Source organism: Pelobates fuscus, chromosome 4 (assembly GCF_036172605.1).
Source record: "Pelobates fuscus isolate aPelFus1 chromosome 4, aPelFus1.pri, whole genome shotgun sequence".
Lineage (NCBI taxonomy): Eukaryota > Metazoa > Chordata > Amphibia > Anura > Pelobatidae > Pelobates > Pelobates fuscus.
Window position 1 is genome coordinate 107600810 of NC_086320.1, and position 24891 is coordinate 107625700.

Sequence of the window (24891 nt, forward strand, 5' to 3'; positions counted from 1 at the left end):
CGCTCTCCCTTCAAGTTTGTGGTACCAACATCAGTCCATCCTTGCAAGCGCTCTGTCTTGGCGTCATACTTGACTCTGGTCTCACCTTTGAGCCTCAAATCCAGCATGTTGCTAAATCCTGTAGATTCCATCTTAAAAACATAGCCCGCATCCGCCCCTTTCTTGCACCAGATGCTACCAAGGAGCTTGTCCATGCTCTAGTAATTTCCCCCATGGATTATTGGAACCCTCTCCTGATTGGTCTTCCCAATAGCCGTACTGCACCCCTACAGTCCGTAATGAACGCTGGTGCTAGATTGATTTTCCTCTCTAGTCGTTTCTCACACCTTACCCTTCTGCCAGTCCTTACATTGGCTTCCTGTATGCTATAGGAGTCAATTCATGGTACTAACTCACACCTATAAAGCACTGAACAACTCTAGCCCCTCTTATATCTCCTCACAGATCCATAGGTATGTCCCTTCTCGGTCTCTCTGCTCTGCCCGTGACCACCTCCTGTCCGTTGTCCGCACCCGTACGGCCAACTCGCGCTTGCAAGACTTCTCGCGGGCGGCTCCCTTCCTATGGAATAGCCTGCCTACCACCATCAGACTCTCCTCGAGTCTTGCATCTTTTAAGAAGTGTCTTAAAACCCATCTCTTTAGGAAAGCTTATGGCCTCCAATACTAACCCCTACCTCACATACCTGTCTCTTGCCCTCTCCTAAAGGATTTGATTGCAAATTCCTGTCCTAATGTGTTTTACACCCTACCTCCTATAGAATGTAAGCTCAATTGAGCAGGGTCCTCTTCAACCTATTGTTCCTGTTAGTTTATTTGTAATTGTCCTATTTATAGTTAAATCCCCTCTCACAATATTGTAAAGCGCTACGGAATCTGTTGGCGCTATATAAATGGCAATAATAATAATAATAATAATAATAATATCCATCAAGACCTTCTGCAATATCACAATGGGGGATATAAATTGTGTCCTAAAGAGTGATGGTTAAAAATGATCCTTTAACCCTTGAAGTGCAAGAGAAGTGAATTAATAATTGCGGTGAACTTAATGATTCATCCATCGAGCATTAAAAAGGTTCATTGAATATCTGGCTCTAATTGTATGTTGTATTCCTAGTTTAATGAGTTTTGAAATCTATATGGTTGCTATCCAGCTAGATATTGATTATAGACACCAAGAGCATGTAGTACATTTTGCAATATTAAGTAATTCTACAGTGACTTAGAAATGCAAAGAGCAATATATTAAGTACTGACAGTTTCAGACTAGATTAATCAGATTTCCCATGAACATAGGCAGATCAAGCTATCAAGTGGTTAGACCAGCTTGTTTGCTATTGATGCTTCAATTCACTAGAGAAATTGTGGTTTAAATGGACCTGATTAAGGAAGCAGGGATGTGTATCCAATAAAAACATTAAAAAAATGGCATTCACTGTGGTGAAATTGTTTTAGAGTGAAATATTAATGTATGACTCTAGCTTGCATGAGTTGGTTGAATAAATAGTGTCGTAGTTTGGTGCACTAAATAAAGCTTGATCTATGTAAAAAATCAAGAAATGAACTGCACTGAAATGCAGTTTGTGTTCTCCTGTGGCTGCTCAAGATATGGCTCCACCACTTTCATGCCATATCGTAAGTACATAATTACCCATCTACCTTTATATACACCCTGTTCCAAATGTATGCAAATTATATTTTTCGCATTTACCTAAATAATTGATGTAAATAACAGTCAGCATAATTCTCATGTTATCAACTATTAAGAGTACAATTCAAATTTTATTGAACAAACCTCCTAATGATAACAGTATTTTTTTTTTAAACATAAAAAACTTACAATGCACTGTTCCAAATTATTACGCACAGTAAGTTTCAAAACACATTATAGGTTGTAAAGAACTGAAAATTGTAATTTGTTGTGTTTGAAGCATATTTACTGAAATCAAAAGCTATTTCAATTAAACTTATAACATTTTAACTTTTTGCACATTTTAACAGGTCACGTTACATTTTAACATAGGACCCCTTATTTGATAGCAGCTTCACAAGTCTTGCATCCATTGAGCTTGTGAGTTTTTGGACAGTTCCTGCTTGAATTTGTTTGCAAGATGTCAGAATAGCCTCCCAGAGCTGCTGTTTGGATGTAAACTGCCTCCACCCCTCATAGATCTTTTGCTTGAGGATGCACCAAAGGTTCTCAATAGGATTGAGGTCAGGGGAGGATGGAGGCCGCACCATGACTTTCTGTCCTTTTATCCCCATAGCAGCCATTGATGCAGAGGTATTCTTTGCAGCATGAGATAGTGCATTGTCATGCATGAAGATCATTTTATTACGGAAAGCATAGTTCTTACTTCTGTACCAGGGAAGAAAGTGGTCAGTCAGAAACTCCACATACTTTGCAGAGGTCATCTTTACACCTTCGGGGACCCTAAAGGGGCCGACCAGCTCTCTTCCCATGATTCCGGCCAAAACCATGACTCCACCACATCCTTGCTGACGTTGCAGGCTTGTTAGAACAGAGTGGCCATCCACCAACCATCCACTACTCCATCCATCTGGACCATCCAGGGTTGCACAGCACTCATCAGTGAACAGGACTGTTTGAAAATTAGTCTTCATGTATTTTTCTGCCCAATGCAGCCGTTTCTGCTTGTGAGCATTGGTTAGTGGTGGCCGAATAGAAGGGTTATGCACAGTTGCAAGACACTGGAGGACTCTACACCTTGATGTCTGTGAGACTCCAGAGGCACCAGCAGCTTCAAATATCTGTTTGCTGCTATGTAATGGTATTTAAGCAGTTGCTCTCTTGATCCGATGCATGGATCTGGCAGAAATGTTCCTCAATGTGCCTTTATCTGCACGAACCCGTCTGTGCTCTGAATCAGCCACAAATCTCTTAATAGTGCGATGATCACGCTTATGTTTTCGTGAAATATCTAATATTTTCACACCTCGCCCAAGGAATTGAACTATTTCACTCTTTTCGGCAGCAGAGAGATCCTTTTTCTTCCCTATATTGCATGAAAATGGTGCTCTGCTTAATAATGTGGAGTTTTAGTAGTTTTTCCTTAAATTGGGCTCACCTGGCAATCTAATTATCACATTTGTCCGAGATTGTTTTCAGTGATCAAAAGAGCCCTGAGGCACTGAAACTGAAAAACAAAATATTTAATCTTTGTGACACTTAAATAGAATTTGCATAATAATTTGAAACAGGGTGTATACTTGAATTTTGAATCAATGGGGGATATACATAGTGTCCTAAAGAGTGATTGTTAAAAATTATTATAATTATTAAATAATATTCTTATTTGAAGTGTTCTAAAACTGATCTAAACAGTGATTTTTTTTCATAGTAAGTTTAATCAGTTTTTGTAGAAATATCCATTTCAGAATAGAAAGAGAAAAGAGAAAAGAGAAAGAGAAAGAGAAAGAGGAGTGAAACAGAACACTTTTTGAAAATGTGGTTCAAAGATTGCTAAATCTATTGCATTACAGAAAAAAATACACACATTAAAAAATGCTGATAAAGGTGCAAAAAAAGTCACATTTAATAAATCACACCAAATATTCACCAAACACTTGACCTAAAATTGTTGACGAGACTTTGACAAATCTACTCATTATGGTAAATATGAGACAAATCAAACTAATAAAATTTGCAAGTTAGCTTCTCTCATATCTTTTTTTTTAAAGCTGGTAGCCATAAATCTTTTGAATATTCTCTAACTAATAACAAATATTGCACAGTTGGTAATCTAAAAATATAAAAAGATTGGTGATGAATTGAAAAATCAATTTCAAAATGTAGGCCAAGTTAGGAAATAGCTCACTGGAGGATTTTTCTATTTGAATTACAGTGAAATGGAAAAATGACAGCAAACTATGGTAAAATAATTATATTTTACTTATATTCTATATACAAACTATACATTGTATATATAGTTTGCAACATTTTTTTTTTTTTAATTCACTGTAAAGGAACTAATAGGTTCAAACAAACCAAGCCTGGAATAGTAGTAGGAAAGCCATCAAAACCTTTTGGAGCAATCTGAGAATTTGAAAACACCACTTACACCAACTAAAGTCAATTTCATACAGTAAGCAGTAAAAGAAAAAGTACATCTCTTGCCTCAATCATCGATGGCACTGAGTAAACATTGGAGGACATTATTGAATGTATTTATTAGTTGGCTTTATTGTTAAAACATTCAGCCCCTAATGCTCTGCTCTCGTCTGTGGTGTTGAAAAGGAAATATGTTAATACAAAATTATGCTAAAATAATAAATGCTTGGGTCTCTGAGACTCCAGCATCTACCAAAAGAGAATCAAATATTTCTCACTAAATTCCCTAAATTCTATATAGTTGTGAATATAAATAGCAAAATTAAAGCTAAATAGCAGATTAAGAAATTTTTCAAAGTATATACAGTTACAGCTTGGCAATTTTAGCCTTAATTGTACTATATAGATTTCAGTTCAATACTTCAATAAATCATAATTCTGCAAACAAGCCTGTGTGTGAAGTTTAACAGAGTTCTTTCAGAAGCTGTTACCGTGTAATGCATTTTGCAAGAAAATAACTTGTGATTAGCAAGTATAATCTTTGTGATTTGATGCAGTAACACAATGGTGATTATCAAAAACAAATATTAACAAACTGTGCTACCCAGAAGAAGTTATGGCTATAAGGTTTAAATAAGTCTGTATTTGAAAAACACTGAGACATTTCTATAATTAACAAAAAAAGAAATAAAAAATATATAAAATAATTATGTGCATAATATAGGAAAACCACAATTTTACTTTCATTGAGGAAAATTAAAAAAAATACCGAAGATTCCTGTACCCATTTAAATTTTCTTAAAGGTACACTATAGGCACAAAAACAACTTTAGCTTGATGAAGTAGTTTGGGTGTATAGATCATGCCCCTGCAGTCTCACTGCTCAGTTAGCTACCATTTAGGAGTTATCACTTTGCGTATGCAGCCCTAATCAAGCCTCTCTTCATGTGACCAACAGAGCCTTCCTAAACACTACCTGAAAAGCAACCTAGATATTCTTGTCTCCTGCTCTGTTAATAGCCTTCTAAAGCCTGCAGTATTCTCCTCTGTGTGATTAAAGTTCAATTTAGAGAGCAGGAGATACAAAAATTCTAAATCAACAGGGACACTATAGTCACCTAAATTACTTTAGCTAAATAAAGCAGTTTTAGTGTATAGATCATTCCCCTGCAATTTCACTGCTCAATTCACTGTCATTTAGGAGTTAAATTATGTTTATGCAGCAATAGCCACACCTCCCCTGGCTATGATTGACAGAGCCTGCATGAAAAAAAAAACTGGTTTCACTTTCAAACAGATGTAATTTACCTTAAATAATTGTATCTCAATCTCTAAATTGAACTTGAATCACATACAGGAGGCTCTTGCAGGGTCTAGCAAGCTATTAACATAGCAGGGGATAAGAAAATCTTAATTAAACAGAACTTGCAATAAAGAAAGCCTAAATATGGCTCTCTTTACAGGAAGTGTTTATGGAAGGCTGTGCAAGTCACGTGCAGGGAGGTGTGACTAGGGTTCAAAAACAAAGGGATTTAACTCCTTAATGGCAGAGGATTGAGCAGTGAGGCTGCAGGGGCATGTTCAATACACCAAAACTGCTTCATTAAGCTAAAGTTGTTCAGGTGACTATAGTGTCCCTTTAACTTTAAGTTTATATATTATAATGTTGAAGTAAAAAAAAAAAAAAGTCGGTTTAATTTTTGTGGCACGATGGCTTATACATCCACTTTATAATACTTTCGACATGGCCAAGCAGTTCAGCAAGATGGTCGGGTGATCTGCTAGCTCAGTGATGGCAAACGTTTTTGAGCCTGAGTGCCCGAAACCGCAATGCATGCCAACTTTTTTTCCTCAAAGTGCCAACATGGCAATTAAACCTGAATACTGAGGTTTACGTTTAAAAAAAAACAACTCATACAGTTGTCCAAACTAATTTTCCTCTTCTCTCCCCCAGCATCTTCCCTTCTCTACCCACAGCATATCCCCCTCTCCCCCCAGCATCTCCTTCTCCTCCTCTCCCCAAAATCCAAGATGTTAGCATAGATTTGATAACGTGGTCGGAACATGCACCTGTACTCTTGTCACTCCATGAACGATTCCCGAATACGGGTGGAGGCTTAATGATACTCTTCTCCTTGATCCTGCAACAGTCTCCTCTATGTTCTAGTCAACTAGAAGAAAGAAGTTATCTTTATATTTTTATTTTTCACTAACACGATCCCTGATGTAAGCATTGAACATATTTGGCAAGCACATAAAGCAGTGATTAGGGGAGTGCTTATTAAGACAGCTAGCTATTTAAAAAAACTGAAAATTCAAGCATACACCTTTTTGATGCAGGAACTGACAGACCTTACACACAGAAACACAATTACACCATCTCCTACACTGAATGATAAAATACTCAAACTACAAATTAAACTTCGGGAAATGAATCAGAAAAAAACAACCTACCTGCTTAAACGATATAAGCATAAATTATTCCTGCTGGAAGATGGGAAACACAGCGGAAGCCTTAATGGCTTCCCAACTCAAATCACGCTCACAAAGTACCAAAATAGCATATGTATACACTAATACTAGGGAAAAGATTATAAACCCACAAGCTATAGTAGATATGATTGCCACGTACTTTAGTAAACTATATAATCTCAAAGATGATCAGGCCACAAATATCCCCTCGACACACGACATCACTAGATTCTTAGAGACCTTCACAAACTACTTCTGGCTGAACTAGACAGCTTAACAGCTCCCTTTGATAATCTGGAAATACAAGACGCAATCAAACACCTCCCCAAACACAAAGCACCAGGGGGATGTATATACACATTTTTATTATCAAACTTATGCAGACATTCTCTCCCCACATATGGCGAAGCTCTTTAACTCCTCCTTCTTCAAAGGAGCCCTGCCCAGTGACATGCTATTAGCACACATCTCGACCCTCCCCAAACCAGGCAAACCACACAATGACAAAATTTCAAACCCATTTTACTCCTAAACAGCGATGTCAAATTCTAAGCCAAAATAATACGATCAGGTAAGCAGGTATTTTCCCATGACTCATAAACAACGATCAATCAGGGTTTGTACAGGGAAGGCAGGTTTCAGACAATACGAGAAAGCTAATTAACCTCATATCACATGTGGGATCAACAAAAAGCAAGGGTTTTCTCTTAGCACTAGATGCAGAGAAGGCCTTTGATAGGCTGCATTGGACATACATGGAACAAGCGTTATCACATTATGCCTTTTCAAACACGCTAGTACAGGGAATCATGGCTCTCTACAAGTGCCCAAGTCTCTAACGCAGGCTTCCTTTCAACTCTGTTCCAGATTACAAATGGCACCAGGTAGGACTGCCCCCTCTCAGCCCTTCTGTTTATTCTATCACTGGAACCACTATCATACAAAATCAGGTAAAATGCAGACATAACTGGTATCAAGATAGGCAGACATGACCTCTGCATATCAATGTTTGCGGATAATATCCTTCTGACTATTAGCAATCCATCCACATCTCTAGACATGTGCAATTCGTTTCTTTCTGAATATCAATTCGGATGTCGAATGTCCGAATAGCTGAATCGCCGAAGTTCAGAATTGCCGAATTTCTGAAGTTCTGAAGTGTCGAAGTGCTGAAGTTCCAAAGCACAGTATTGCCAAAGTACTAAAATACCTACCCAGTGGAAAAATGAAGAATGTTACACTGTATACAAGTTTAACCCCTTAAGGACACATGACGTGTGTGACATGTCATGATTCCCTTTTATTCCAGAAGTTTGGTCCTTAAGGGGTTAAATAAAAAGTATACAAACATAGCCAGGATTCAGCTGTAAGCATTTGCAACACTTACAACAATCAAGTAACACACATTCATGTAAAATGTAAGTTACTTAGCCAGTCAATGGAATGACAGGAATGAATAAGTAGATAACTCCCTAATTCCCACGGTATTAGGGAGCTATCTACTAAAAGGCTAAAAGACCGAAATTGGTCTTTCAGCCAAATTTACTAATACTAAGTAAAGATTACTTAGTATTAGTAAATTATACCCCTCACTATTTGACTTATAACTCTCTGATTGGTTACTTTCAATTAAACAATCAGAGTGTTGTTATGAGTCAAATTACACAGCGCGAAGAACTTTCCCATGCTGAGTAAAATGACACAGTTCACTCTGGCTGGATTTCAAGTTAACTAATCAGAGTGCTGTGACAGGTAAATGTAGAGACTTACCTGTCAGTCTCTTCATTTATCTGTCAGAGCACTCTGATTGAATGGTTTAAACCAACCAACCAGAGTGCTCTGAGTCTAATTGCACGGAAAAGCTGTATAAGCCTTCCCCCGCCTTGCAGAGCTCAGTCTGTGCGGAGCCCTCCATGGGTGAACATGGATTATTATTTTTTTGCGCTCGTTTTTTTTTTTTTGCGGACAGTTATTATGGATTTTTATTTGGCCTTTTTTGGGGCTGAAAAAAGAAGATGTTAGAAAAAAGAAGACATCAAATGGTAAGGTTTTTTTTTCAGGTACCTAGTTAATGGTCTCCCTTATTATGTTTAGGGGGAGGGGGTAGGTAGGAGTTAATTCATTTTTGGTAGGGGGTGACTAGGGGTTTGGGGTCCCCTTTTCACCTGGGGGGGGATTATATTTTTTATTTAGGGCCCTCACACACTGCTCAGGGGTGGGGGCTGGGGGGAGGACAATAGGTCCCCCCTATTGGTATTTAGGGCCCCCACCCACCGCTCAGGGTCCCTCCCTTATTGGTATTTAGGGCCCCCACCCACTGATCAGGGGTGGGGGCCAGAACAATAGGTCCTCCTCCCTTATTCTAATTTAGGGTCCCCACCCACCGCTCAGGGGTGGAGGCCAAGGGGGAGGACAATAGGTTACCCCCCTATTGGTATTTAGGGCCCCCACCTGCCACTCAGGGGTGGGGGCCGAGGGGAGTAAAATAGGTCCCCCCCTTATTCTAATTTAGGGCCCCCACCCACTCAGGAGATGGGGCTGGGGGGAAGGACAATAGGTCCCCCCCTTAAAGTAATTTAAAGCCTCCACCCACCGCTCAGGGGTGGGGGCTGGGGGGAGGATAATAGGAGCCCCCTCTTTTTTTTACTTTAGGGCCCCCAGGGGTGGGGGCTGGAGGGCAATAGGTCCGGAAGGGGGGCCCTGTTTTTTTTTTCTTTAACAATGAGCAGCCACAGGCTGCTCACTGTTTAATAGACATGCCCCTACTCGCAGTATAGCGAGTAGGTGCAAAATTTACTAATATTAAGTAATTTATACTTAGTATTAGTCAATTTGGCTGAAAGACCTAAATTGGAATTAGGGAGTTAGGGAGTTATCTACTAAGCGGCTGCAAGGGAAGTGCTGAAGTCCCGAAATTCCGACATTGCCGAAGTTCCAAAGTGTTGAAGTGTCGAAGTGCCGAAGTCCCAAATTTCGGAATGCCAAACCGAACCGAACATTTTCCCCATGCAAATCCCTACACATCTCTGCCGAACCTATAAGACTTACTAACACAATACGGAAACCTATCTTACTATAGACTAAATAAAAGAAAGATGAAAGCCATTCCAGTCGGGCTTCAATCAACCCTAGTAGACACAATTAAACAGAAGTATGACTTTGACTGGAGGAATAAGACTATCACATACTTAGGAGTACAACTCGCACCTATTACCAAGGATATCTTCACACACAACTTCAAACCATTACTCACCAAATGTACAAAAGAATGCCAAGCGCAGAAATCGGTCAAACTCTCATGGCTGGGCAGAATCAATACCATCAAAATGGTCATACTCCCAAAGATACTTTACCTATTTAGGATGCTATTCGTGACTATCCCCACCTCCTTTTGCCGACAACTGCAGGAAATCATCTCAACCTTTGTTTGGGAAAAACATAAGCCCAGGATTTCTGGATGTAAGCTTGTACTTCATTTTTATCTTCTGTACTCCTTATTCCTTTTATGTTATAAAATGAATAAACTTCAATTGAAAATATTCAATATATTTTCAATACACAAAAAGCCATGCAAACTAAGAATAATAATGAAGACAAACATTAGCTTCACTTTAAGGTGATCGGTTGCTTATTAAAGATAGGAAAAACAACATGTTTAATTCACACATAATTCAAATGCCATTAAAACATGCAGAATGGTCCTCTGGGGATTAAAGCAATTGGTTTATTCGAAGTTACAAAAAGTGGCCAATTTTGAAAGCATGCAATAATTGAGTCACTGCATTCATTAGAACAAATGTTGGACAAATCTTTATATTTTTACTTAGACACTGCCATGACTAAACTGGATGCCATACTCATCCTCATTCCACTGATAACTGTATGTCAAAATATATTTAATTGCTCTTTTGTATACACTTATGTAAACAAAATTTGCACGTTTTTAAGACAACCCATGGAATTGTGCCATTTAATGAATACTACATAACCGTTCTAATTTGTTTGAGACGGGCATCCCATAACAGACTGATATCATGCAGAGACACTGATGTTACACACAAAGTGCGTAGGGAAGAACCTTCTGCAATGCCTCTGCTTTGATTTGTTTTAAAACTAAAGGGTGCCCTTCTTACATTCTTTACATTGCATTTGTTTTATTATGTACACAGTTGGTCTAATAAAAACAGATGACCTCACGTTTCCTACACAGACACCTCAATCATACATAACACAAATACATCCTCCTAGATGGTGTTTATGCACTAGTGGCACCCCTCATTATTAGTCCTCTTCTTAACTAAAAATGGAATAGAAACGCAATTGTGTATCATTTTTTTGTACTGAAGCAGGAAAATGTAAGAGAAACATCAAGATATGAACATCTCTGAACAAATTACATTTCTATTAAGATCTGAAGGACTGATTTACCAAATCCCCACACTTAGCTGATTCAGAGAAGGTGGATTTTGGGTTCCTTTAATCCTAAGGAAGGAAAAAATCTGCTCTTTACACTCCATTGTGGGCTGTTTTTGTTGTTTATGTTTTGTGCAGTGGATGTTGCTTTTTAGTTTGCAAGGTAAAAATATTTTGTTGTTGCCAAAAGTAAAAAGTAGTGTTTATTAAAAAGAGATATATAGATATAGCTATATATATATATATATATATATATATATATATATATATATATATATATATATATATATATATATATATATATATATATATATATATATATATATATATATAGCTATATATCTCGTTTTAATAATAATATATGTATATATATATATATATATATATTTATCAATGCTTAGCGATGGATGCTGCCTACTATCTAGATATTCGTTTAAAATGTTATGTTAGTAAAGTGCCTCTCCCTAGCCATTATACAGAGGACAGCTTCCTGCAAATTTCATTAATATATTGTATTTTTTTATGATTTCCCTTCATACATCACTTCACAATTTACACGTTAAATACTGCTTGAGTCTTGCACGTTAGTATTTTTAGTATGCAATCTATTTAATTGATAGCTGTATGTTGATAGTAATATATAACCACATAAGCACAATTCATTTTGCGTAAATTACCTCTCTCTTACCAACTTTTTTCATTAACAGTAAATATATATTTTTTTACTGCTTTTTCCCTCTATTTGTTACTTCTGAAAGCAAAAAGGAGGAAAAATGTGACAGTATCATTATTCTAATACTATAATATTTCTAGTTGTGTCACTATACCCCACTCCCTCTAGCATTTAAGCTCATTATTATTATTATTTTATTATTTACATAGCGCCATCAGATTCCGTAGCGCTGTACAATGGGTGGACTAACAGACATGTAATTGTAACCAGACAATTGGACGTACAGGAACAGAGAGGTGTAGGGCCCTGCTCAATGAGCTTACATTCTAGCGGGCTTCAATCCCTCGGTTCCTGTGCGTCCAACTTGTCTGGTTACAAATACATGTCTGTTATTCCACCCATTGTACAGCTATATGGAACTTGTTAGCGCTTTATAAATACTACTAATAATAGTATGCATATATTTGGCAGAACACTACTTGGCCCATTTTGCACCTTTTGGTTTTTCTGATAAATTTTTCCCAATTTATTTTGTTAACAAAATTCTGCCAAACCTCCATAAGGCCAAAATTCATCCATCCAGATTTTAATTTTTTTTCAGTAGAAGTGATCTGGCCTAAACAATTTTTTCTGCTGTGCTCGAGTATATCAACTAGTCCGCCAAACAGGAATACAACTAGTAGTGATAATAATCAGTGTCTCCCAGACATTTCTCTTTCTCCAGTCTGCAGGCTCTCTGCCTACAGCAGCTGAGCTCACAAACAAAGTCATAATGACTGACTACGTTCTCAGAAGCAGAGGTCAGTCAAGAAACATATTGTTTGAAAATGGGGTTAGGGCTAAGGAGGTATGTTCATGCTGCAGAAAAACACAAAACATTATTTTTATCAAAACTAATTAGATTTAAGGCAATAGCAAAAATATAGTATAGGCAAAAATCTAAATGGTGAGCTTAAGTTGTGATGGTGCCCATAATGTCCCATAAATATAAACAATTGTATGTGCATTAATGTTTTAAATTGGTTTATAGAACTGTTTTTAGGTGCCAATCGCAGTTTACATTTTTCCAGAGTAATTTTTAAGTAAATTAAATGGTCAATGTTTCTCTACCTATATATGTAGTGTGCTTTATTTATTAATAACCTATTTTGTCACACTTTCTGTACTGGCAAGATGTGAATTTTTGCACTTTTATTAATATTTCTAAAACTGAAATATTTCAAGATCACCTCTTGTCTCTGTCAATAATTTGTATGTCAATTACTTATTGTCAGATAACCCCATTCTATAACTGTATAGTGCTGTGTAATATGTTAGCGCTATATAAATAATACTAATAATCTGAGATACTATACAATTTGTAACTACATTCTACTTTCTAGAAAAGGTCAAAATTATATAGAAATGTATATATATATATATATATAAAACATTTTTATCAATCTATATATGAAATCGTTTACAAGACTGTGTTTATACATCCTATATTTAGCATAAATATTATGCTATTTTTTAAAACTTGTTAGTGAAATAGTTAATGATGCTAATTTTAGATATAAAATCATAGTATTTATGAAAGTAAATACAATTCAATGCAGATCAGAAGTTAGTTTTTATTTGCATTCTGAAGAAAAAAACAAAAACATTTTTTTTTGCAATGATAGTTTTCAGACAAGAACATGGCTTGCAAGTGCATCATTCAGAAAGGTTAACCACAGATAGGTGTTTTGACCTACAAGGTCTCATATCAATACACAGAATGAGAGATGCAATTGAAATACAAACCTTGACAGCAAAACAATCAAAAAACCTGCCTTGTGGACTCTGGGGTCATTTTAACTTGTAGGATAGTTAGCATTTTCTGTTTTGCAATACTACTGCACTGCCAAATCATATTTCTCAAGGTAAAAGTAATATTTGCAATTAAGCTATCCATAGTACTGAATACATTCTATATAGATTTGTAGATGGATGGACAGACAGACAGACAGTAAACAATAATAATATACAGTGCGACTCATGGACTGATGGGCTCCCTCACCCAAAAGATAGTACAACATATATACATACGCCTAAAATTGGTGCCTACTGTGGAAAGGAGGAATAAGAAGGAATAAAAATGTTCTTTCCAAGATAGCTTGAAGTGAAAATGTAGCCTTAGATATCCCATTTGTTTAGTTGTTTGTCATGCTCTTGTCTGATGTTACAGTTATCTCCTAGGCAACAATTAATATAATTATGCAAAAGTACATACAGGTGTGTGTGTATATATATATATGGCACTTTAGGCATATAGATTTATATATATATATATATATGTTTATTATATATATATATACATATATATATATATATATATATATATATATATATATATGTATATATATATATATACACACATATATATATATATATATATATATATATATATATATATATATATATATATATATATATATATATATATATATATAAATCTATATGCCTAAAGTGCCAGGTTGTTGCAACACTAAAACTGGAAAGAGGCTTAACCCACAAATATTTCCTAAAAATGTTTTAAAAGAAAGTCCCAATTATCTATCTAGTGTTGCTCAATTATAACAATGCTACTTGTCAATACATAACAAAGGAACATTTTGTCAAGATCAGTGCCAACACCTACAAATCTAGAAAACAACAGACAAGCCGTAAGCCCATCCTAGAATGGTCAGGTAAATGGAAGAATAGTCAGAAGGAAAGTCGAGGTCAAGCATAGGAGAGATACGGATAAATGAGATAACCAGCCAAAGTCAAAGGATACCAGAGAAAAAAAATAAATGAGAGAACAGACAAAAGTCAAAAAACAGAAATATGAGAAACAAGGAACACACTCATGGGCTGCTAGAACCACAACAGGGCATCTTGGAATGGGAGAGATAATTATGTCTATGTTTAACTTAATTCCTATTGGCCTATTGAGTTAAGTATGATTCGTGGGTGATAGAACCGCTGTTTAGCATGGCACACGTAATATTTGTGCACCGCATTCATTTTGGTGAATTCAGCACTTTGAAACGAACGCGGTTAGGCAAATTTGCCTTTTACTCTCGAAAGCGACCGCCCACAAATTCCCGTGGTGCACAAGTATGCGTCGTCGCAGGGACATGGAGGAGGAAATGTAAGAGATCCCGACACATTTATTGTGAATAAAATAGTTACAGTGCATACATAAACAAATAGGCTACAAACAAATGTTACATGCAGATAAAATAAAAAGGTAGCATATTAACAGAAAACCCCCATAATCAATGTGCTAGCAAAGTACCAGTCTATCTCAAGAGAGCATTTTGTAAGAAAAATGGAAAAACACTACAAATGTAATGCTTCTCTCGAAAATGATTACATTAATTTTTTTTTTTTAGGTTTTTAGAAGATTCTAGATCATTTGGTAAATCTAGCCAATTAATTTGAGACCAAACGTAATATATATTTCATACATGACATCCCAAAAAACAAAATAGCATCTAAAATTAAGTGAATGGCCCTTCACTGAATTTACAATATACAATGTAAGTGTGGTGCCATTTGTCAAGTTCTCTCTGACCTGATAAAGTCTAATAATAAATAATACAGGGCCTCAGAGACCAGTCATAAAATCACTCTGCACTGTTTCCAGATACCAACACGATTTAACCCATTGCTTTCTAGACACAGTTCATCTAATAGAGTGAAAGGCAGCCAAATGAACACTTACCATGGTGAAATGAATTGGGTAACCATTCCATGCATCCACTACGCACATCACATTAGTTAAACATATTTTGACAATGGAACAATGAATACACTACAGATTGATTGAAAACATGTTTTTCACTCGACATGATAATCTGTACCTAGCTAATTTGATTAGTGACTCATTTTCCTGTTTTCAAAATATAAGAGTAGATTTAGTAAACTGAGAAGTAAGATGAATATTGAAAGCAATGACTTACAAAAGTACAGTCTGATGACTTAGGAGTAAGAAGGGTTTAATAAACAGGGGACTTATTGAACTTACTGAAATTTGTTTTGATAGATTTCTGCAAAAAAGATAAGTAAGATAAGTAAATTCAGTCATTAATATCATGGCCCGAGTTGTTTATTTCTCGCTCCCAAATTTTGCAACTTTGTTTTTACTTAGAATTATGTGCATCCTAAAAAAACACTTAATCATGTTCAAGCCTGACAGATGTTTAAGCACCACTGAATGTACTGCATGCTTCATAAGATAGAGTGCAAATTGTACACATTGACGAAAAGACACTAGAAGTAACACCTCAATCGCACTTCTCCCAGACAGATTTAATTAACCTGCTTGACCCAGCAAGAAAAGATGACAAATACTAAAGCACTGTGACAAGACTATTTTGCCATGAAGCATTACTGGAGCCTTGAAGTCGTCTGCACAAAGAGCATGCCAACAATTTAAAGGGGAAACATGCTGCTCTGAATGTAGGACACTCTAATTGACTTTGTTATTCCAGTTTCAAATAAGTGTTGGCCAGTGTCTATCTGCTCACCGTCTTTGGTAATTTGCTGTTAACAGACACAGACCCATAAAATTTAGGGTTAATATCTGAACAAAAGGTTACATGGTAGATTCCAGAACAAGCTAAACGGATATTAATTGTGGAAAATATCTGTCAGAATGCCAATTTACTTATCATTATGCTTGGATGCAATAAATCAAGATCCACACTCCATTATGTTTAACAAAAGGAAAATGGTCAGTGCACACACAATTTAGCTACTCACACTATCTCGATGAGGGATGCACAATGACCCTAATCCTGCCACCCAGCACTAAGATAAGTACAAAGAACACACTGCTTAATTTTCTGGAACCTCAATAAATTTGAGTTCCTTTTCTCATAACTTTGGTGAGTTTAATCTCTCGTTTTAATCACAACTATGTATAAATGCCACTGTTTTAGTGTAATGATATACCATGCACATGTGACAAGGCTATATTTATGTATTTAGATGCTTACTTATACTATGAAATAAAGAAAAGCTGTACAAGTTTAACTTATGACTAGTGATGTCGAGGACATAAAATTTTCCGTTCGCGAACGGCGAACGCTAACTTCCGCAAATGTTCGCGAACCGGGCGAACCGCCATAGACTTCAATGGGCAGGCAAACTTTAAAACCCACAGGGACTCTTTCTGGCCACAATAGTGATGGAAAAGTTGTTTCAAGGGGACTAACACCTGGACTGTGGCATGCCGGAGGGGGATCCATGGCAAAACTCCCATGGAAAATGACATAGTTGATGCAGAGTCTGGTTTTAATCTATAAAGGGCATAAATCACCTAACATTTCTAAATTGTTTGGAATAACCTGCTTTAAAACATCAGGTATGATGTTGTATCGATCAGGTAGTGTAAGGGTTACGCCCGCTTCACAGTGACAGACCAAACTCCCCGTTTAACGCACCGCAAACAACCGCAAACAGTCCGTTTGCACAACCGCAAACTCCCCATTTGCACAAGGTTGGATACCAAGCTAGCCATGTCCCGTTCCTTGTCCTCACTGATGTCATTGAAGGTCTCTTCCTCCACCCAGTCACGTACAACACCAAGGGTCCCCGAAAGGTGACAACAAGCCCCCTGGGACGCCTGCTGTGTTTGGTCTTCCACCTCCTCAAAGCCACCTTCCTCCTCTGACTCCTCTTCTTCAGACTCCTCTCTCTGCGTTGCCTCTCACAAATTTTTGGAACGCCTCAGACTCCACCAGCTTGTATGGTAAAAGCTGGAAGGCTAAGAGTTCAGACAAGCCAGCTGTCAGATGCCGGGCAAGGGGGTGACTTTGTGACATTGGCTTCTTACGCTCAAACATGTCCTTGACAGACACCTGACTGTGGGCAGATGAGCAGGAACTGCTCAAGGCGAGAGACGGAGTGGCGGATGGTTGAGAGGGGGCAAGGAGGACAGCAGTGGTTGACGTGGCTGAAGATGCTGGACCAGGAGGAGGATGGCTGCTTTGAGTTTGTGTGCTGCTTGTACTCATGTGTTGATCCCATAGGCGCTTGTGATGTGCGATCATGTGCCTTCGCAAAGCAGTTGTACCTGGGTGGGTGTTGGACTTCCCACGACTCAGTTTCTTTTGGCACAGGTTGCAAATGGCATCGCTGTTGTCAGAGGCAGACACACAAAAAAAATGCCACACTGCTGAGCTCTGCAATGACGGCATTCTGGTGGTGGCAACAGCATGCGTTGATTGGAGTGCTGTCTGGCTGACCCCGGGTGCCGATGCATGCTGTCTGACTGTGCCACTAGCTCCTTGCGACAACCTCCCACTGCTTCCAACTCATCTCCTCCTCCTCCTCTCTGTCTCCAAATCTGAACTTTCCCCCTGTTCTTCTTCTCTTCTAGCGGGCACCCACATGACATCCACGGACGCATCGTCATCATCAACCGCTTCACTTGTATCTGACAACTCAGCAAAGGAAGCAGCAGTGGGTACAACATCATCATTATCACACCGTACGTGTGTAATGCTGCCTGACTGAGACATATCCCTGTTATCTACATCCTCTGGCAATAATGGTTGTGCATCACTCATTTCTTCCAACTGATGTGTAAATAACTCCTCTGACATACCAAGTGAAGCGGCTGTGGTGCTAGTGTTGGTGGTGGCGGCAGGCGGGCGAGTGATAACTTGAGAGGTGCCCGAAGCTAAGCTGGAGGAGGATGGTGCGTCGAGGTTCCAAGCGGAAGCTGTAGAAGATTGGGTGTCCTGTGTTAGCCAGTCAACTATGTCCTCAGAACTTTTCAAGTTCAGGGTACTTGGCCTCTGAACACTTGGCATTATTCTAGGGCCCAAGGTAATCACAGAACCACGACCATGACAGCCCCTGCGGGGTGACCAGTCTCTGCCTGTCATTTTTTTTTGATTAGTGGTACTATGCGTGCAAGCTACTGTGACAACAGATATGAGTGGCACTGGTGTGACACTGTGCCCTGGCAGGCCCTGAAACGCACACTCGTGAAGGAAACTGACTGCTATTATATTACAGTCCAAAAAGTTTATTTTTTATTAAATGCAAGCTATTGGGACACCAGATATGAGTGAGTGGTGGCACTGGGCAGGCCCTGAAACGCACACTAGTGAAGGAAACTGACTGCTATTATATTACAGTCAAAAAAGTTTAGTTTTTTTTAAATGCAAGCTATTGTGACACCAGATATGAGTGGTGGCAGTGGGCAAGTGGGCACAGTATACGCTGTGAGCCTGACACACACGCTGGCTGACAACTAACTGCTATTCAATCTATTACAGTCAAAATTGTATTTTTTTTTAAATGTACACTACTGTTACACCAGATATGAGTTGCACTGTTGTGACACTGTGCCCTGGCAGGCCCTGAAATGCACACTCGTGAAGGAAACTGACTGCTATTATATTACAGTCCAAAAAGTTTAGTTTTTTTTTTTAAATGCAAGCTATTGGGACACCAGATATGAGTGAGTGGTGGCACTGGGCAGGCCCAGAAACGCACACTTGTGAAGGAAACTGACTGCTATTATATTACAGTCCAAAAAGTTTTTTTTTGTTAAATGCAAGCTATTGTGACACCAGATATGAGTGGTGGCACTGGGCAAGTGGGAACAGGATACGCTGCGAGCCTGACACACACGCTGGCAGACAACTAACTGCTATTCAATCTATTACAGTCAAATTTTTTTTTTTTTTTTAAATGTACACTACTGTTACACCAGATATGAGTTGCACTGGTGTGACACTGTGCCCTGGCAGACCCTGAAATGCACTCTAGTGAAGGAAACTGACTGCTATTATGTTACAGTCCAAAACGTTTTTTTTTGTTAAATGCAAGCTATTGTGACACCAGTGAGTGAGTGGTGGCACTGGGCAAGTGGGCACAGTATATGCTGTGAGCCTGACACACAGGCTGTCTGGCAGGCAGGCAGGCAGGCAGGCAACTGCAATTACATTACACAGAAAAAAAAAAGCAGACTGATGTTCTAGCCCTAAAAAGGCCTTTTTGAGGGTGCTGTCCTTACAGCAGAGATCAGATGAGTCCTTCAGGACTGTAGTGGACACTGAATACACTAGTCTAGCTATCAATTTCCATATCAAATCAGCAGCAGCTACACAGTCCCTACTCTCACTAAGAATGCAGCTTCACAATGAATGTAAAATTGATGCTGTCCAGGAGGTGGGAGGGTCTGGGAGGGAGGGTTTGCTGCTGAATGGCTGGAATGTGTCTGCTGACTGTGAGGTACAGGCCAGGGTCAAAGTTTACTCAATGATGATGAATAGGGGGCGGACCGAACAGCGCATGTGTTTGCCATCCGTGGCGAACACGAACAAGCTATGTTCGCCGGGAACTATTCGCCAGCGAACAGTTCGGGACATCACTACTTATGACAAATGGAGCAAAGTCAAATCATCAAGATAATTAGCAAATCACTATATAAACCATGCAATTTGTATCACTAGCTGCATTTGAGAGTAATGGCATAGGGATGAAACATAGAGTTTAGTGGAAGTGAGGGAGAAAGGTGTTCCTTGATGTTTGAAGCTAGAGATTTAAGCAAGAGTATAATTTTGCTAGTTATTTCTTATTGCACACCTAATACATATGTGATCACATGGCATGCACATACAATTACATATATCATACGTTCATTTTTTTTCTTCATATTTTACACATACAAAAGGGTGTGGAAGAGTGATAGTAGGATTGTGGGGATGCATGAACAAGGAATATATGGAGATGAGAGGAGAAGACAGCTGAACAGAGAAGAGGGAGTGGAGATAAGGAGTGGTGAGGTGAAGATATGTTGCTTTTGGGAAAAAGGGTAGAGGATATTGGAGACAGAGGAAGTAGAGAGTAATATGCAATCAGGAAATAATAGAGAGAAGAGTAAGTGAAGTTGAAGTTGGGGAGATTAGTGCCTAGGAGTATGAGCACCAACTGCTTTGATGGGGAGGGAGACATTGCATTAACTCTTCTGGTTAGACACACCAGTCTATACCTGGACAAAAGACAAGCAGGCAGGGTAGTACTGGCCAGTCCTCACAAGAAAGGAAGAGGGTGCTCAAGTTTACACTCATGTTGAGAACTTAGTATGGTCCATTCTGGCAAGAGACCCTCTTCACAAGTAATAAGAAGTTGATAGCTAATATAAGGAGGAATACCTAGAGCATGGTTAACCAGGTTTCTTGTGCTGCCGGGGTGACAAGGAGAAATGTGGAAATTATGAAACACTGAGCGGAATGTAAATGAAGATGTCAGAGGATTATTGCCACTGGAAGTGGTAGTGGTCCACCGCACAGAGAGACCCTCCTGAGAGATCACATTTATCTTGTGTTGGTCAGCAGGCCTGATTGCCATTTGCACTCTGAGGATGCAGCTGTAGGGTAAGTAATGATCTTATCACATACAAAATATATGATCCTTTAAACAATGAATATGATATTGCATAGGCCATAGGGCATTATTGCTATTGATTAGGATGTGAAAAATCCTAATTCTAGTCTCAAATTGATCACTAATGTAAATATATAATATATGGGTGTCAAGACTATGTGTAGCTAGTTGTAAAGAAAGAAAATGTACTAATGTTTTATGATTAGAATATTTATTGTCTTGTCAGTTATGCTGATATACATATTTTTTTTTGTATTCTGTAGAAGTATGCTATAACAATGTATTTGTTTTTAGTAAACATTTATATTATTACATTGTGTAAGATCCATACATGTTATGAATGTGAATATGTACTGATTAAATGTTATGTGCTGTCAATATTGATTTCATTTTTTTTCTAGCATATCAAAAAAGAAGTAATGCAGGAAGAATATACAAAACCTATGGATTCTTAATAGACATATATCAGATATTGTCACTTGGACAATATGCTCTGGTCATACCTCCTCACCAGTAAATGTCTATGGGCTAGGGATCTGGTGATAAATATCCACCTACTTCAAATTCTTATAGATTGTAAACTCTTTAGTCGGGGCCTTCTTAAACTCAATATATTTATGTTCAGTAACTGTAATGTGCTGCTGAAAATGATCACACCATATAAATGCTAGTAATAATTTTAGGGGCAGCAAACCACTCCAGCAGTTTTCCAGTGTTCTACAAATATGTGCTAGCTGACTGCAATAAATGCTATTGTCTCCAAGCATGAGTCATGTGGCACCTGGAACAATACTTGAGACGTTTACTGTAGAAACATATAGAACAGGAAGATTGATCTCTTCATAAATGTGGAACAAACCATCTTCAGTACACATGCCACCACCACCACAATCAGCTCCTCTATCACTCACTAGCCTCTTACAATTGCCAGCTCTGCAACCTAAATCAACAAAGGCATCATCAGCACCTCCGCAATCCATCACCTTCATGGTCTACATAAGCAATAACAACACCAGCACCAAAGAAGATCCACAACGGAGTCACGTGTAAATTACATGCATCACAGCAGAAAATGTCAGTTGGGATTGGTAATCATGTTCTGTTGTTCTAAGCCTATGAAAGTATTGATTTTTGTAATTTAAACCATGACCTTGGCCTCATTAGATTTCTAACATGGATAATGAATTAGATTTGTCCCTGTACCTATAAAAAATATCTGCAGAAAGAAACCCAAGGCTATGCTTTGGTCATTTTTTTGTGTTTCTAACAAAATGAAGAAAATGATAATATTTTATCTCCTCATGTGTTTTTCATGCAATTCATTCAAGAGCATAGCACCACATCCTATGTGGTTTTAAAAATTCTGTAGCAGAGATAACAAATATAGTACATGATCATAGCAATAAAAAAATTAATTTTTAGTTAAACCATAACTTGAAATATAGGGATGGTTAAAATAGCAGGTGTGTGGGGTGACAATAAAAAAAAAGTCATACCTTATTCACGGCAGTGATATTGTGAGATCTGTTGATGCAGTTGGTTCTATCTTCTTAAATCCCAGTTAGGAGATTTCAGTTAGGTAACTCCATTACATTGTCTACATTACTGTTTCTTCTCAGGTAAACTCTAGGAACACTCCAAGCACCCTAGCCACTATAGCCTACTCTAGCTGCTTGGTATTAGGAATGCCCACATGCCCCTACAGGGGTACATAATCAACCCATTTGAAAACAGTTTGACAACTTACCTGGAGTCTGTAGAGTGCCCTTTGTCACCTCCTCTCTAGACTGATGCCCCCCTGCACTGAGCTAAGCCCAATGGTTCAGGGAGGCAGTCATTGACTGACAGAAATCAATTGTAAGGTTACCCTCTTCTTTCTGATGCTCCTGCAGCAATGTCCTCCCCTTTTCACCCCTCAAGAGCTTGCATAATTTTTCAGAAGCATTCAACAGTATTTACACACGAACACCATCTTCACATTGTCCCAGCCTACCTGGCACTCTCCTCAGTATGTGCAGCTACTCACTGGTTTTGACGCACCTGTATCAATTTATAGCCAGTGTGTTCCATCTAGACGCTGTGTCATTTTTGATAGCTTGCACTCACCGTATTCTGGCCTAGATAATTAACAATAAGATGCAAATCATGTCCTGGGTGCTTATTATCTATTATTAAAATGCATGCATGAGATGCCTTTAAATTATAACTGTGCACTTTGAATAAATAAATATTATATACAAGTTTATACAGACAGAGATTGAGATTACATTTAAAAACATTTGTAATCAATTTCACATTAGCACATATATAAAAAGGGAGAAATAACTATGTAAAAACAAACATAGTATAAAACCTTAAGCAATTAACAAACATAAAAAAGAAAAATGATCACTCACAGACATAGAGCAGATAAAGCAATGTACAAAACATTCAGGCTCACTCCGAGACAGCTTCCAGAATGCAATGATGAGTTATATGTATAAAATCCAAGTAAGTTGTGCAGGTAAGTAAATACATTTCTTTATTTCCAGAGCACATGAATATTAAAAATTTACTGTCCCACAAATATAAACCATGGATAGGCGTAGAGGGCATAAAATTATACGGTAAACAGCCTCTCTCTGGAAAATAAGGAAGGGAGAGCATGACTGAGGCTCAAGGTTTGGGGTGGGTGGTCCCCAGACAGATACATAGTTGCAAATGGGGACCAAGAGATGAAAAGGGGGGGAGGGAGGAGGGGCCTTACCAGTCAGCGCAGATAAGTTGAGGAATCCAGACTTTCCCACCCTCCCTGCCTGGGGATAGATTTGGTTGTGTACTGTTTCTGGTGTCGGTGTTTGTGCTTTGTTTTGTCACAGCTTACGGTTCTTCCTGGCCAGCGCTACAGGGAATGGAAATGTCAAGGCAGCTTGGGGAGTCGCAGCCTGCCGGGAGCTGATGGCGGGAGGCAGGCTGCTCTGGACTCTTGGAGAATGCTGTAGAGCTGTCTGTTGGTGAACACCCCAACAGCTGACATATGTTTATGGTTAAATAAAGCTGTGGCCGTTCCCCTTACCCAACTTACTCAGGTCTGATGTTTATTGGGGGCAACGGGGGAGTAAAGTAAAACGGGTCATCAGTCATGCAAGATGAGGCCTCCAGCTCACCAAGTACCATACATTCACAATGCCGATTCCTAAATTTATCAACTCTTTTCAATGTTTGATTTTTACTGTATTTGTAACCATAACACTTGTTACACACACACACAAAAAAAAAAAAAAAACACTTCCATTTAAAAGTGGGGTTTATTATTGAAAGCTAGGGAATCATTTCATATTTTACCAGAAAAACATTGTATTACTGTTAGGGGGGCTTCTTAAGACCTATGCATAGCTATGGAGAATCTGATTAACTGTTTAAATGGAAGGAAGGTATTTTTTTAATGCAACTGTCATGTCATGGTTGCAAATACGGTAAAAACAAAATATTGACAGGAGTTGATAAATTTAAGTCAAAGTTCAATAGTAAGAAGTTTAGTATCAAATATTTTATCATATGTATTACTAGAAATGTAATTTATCTTTTAATATGTCCATGTAATCTGCAGTACATTGGATGTACTACCCGCCCCTATATAAAGGAATGAATGAGCATGTCAATAATTTTTTAAAAGGCTATGAACAACATTGTATCAGCTCATTAAAAAAAAAAAAATCACAATATGGACCCACACTTGTAATCTATACAAGTAGGTATAACAGCAGTACAAAACCTTCGAGAGGGCCACTCATGTTATAGATATATATTTATGTATAAATGTACACACATTTATTTTAAAAATCCTTAGAAAAAAAGTAATT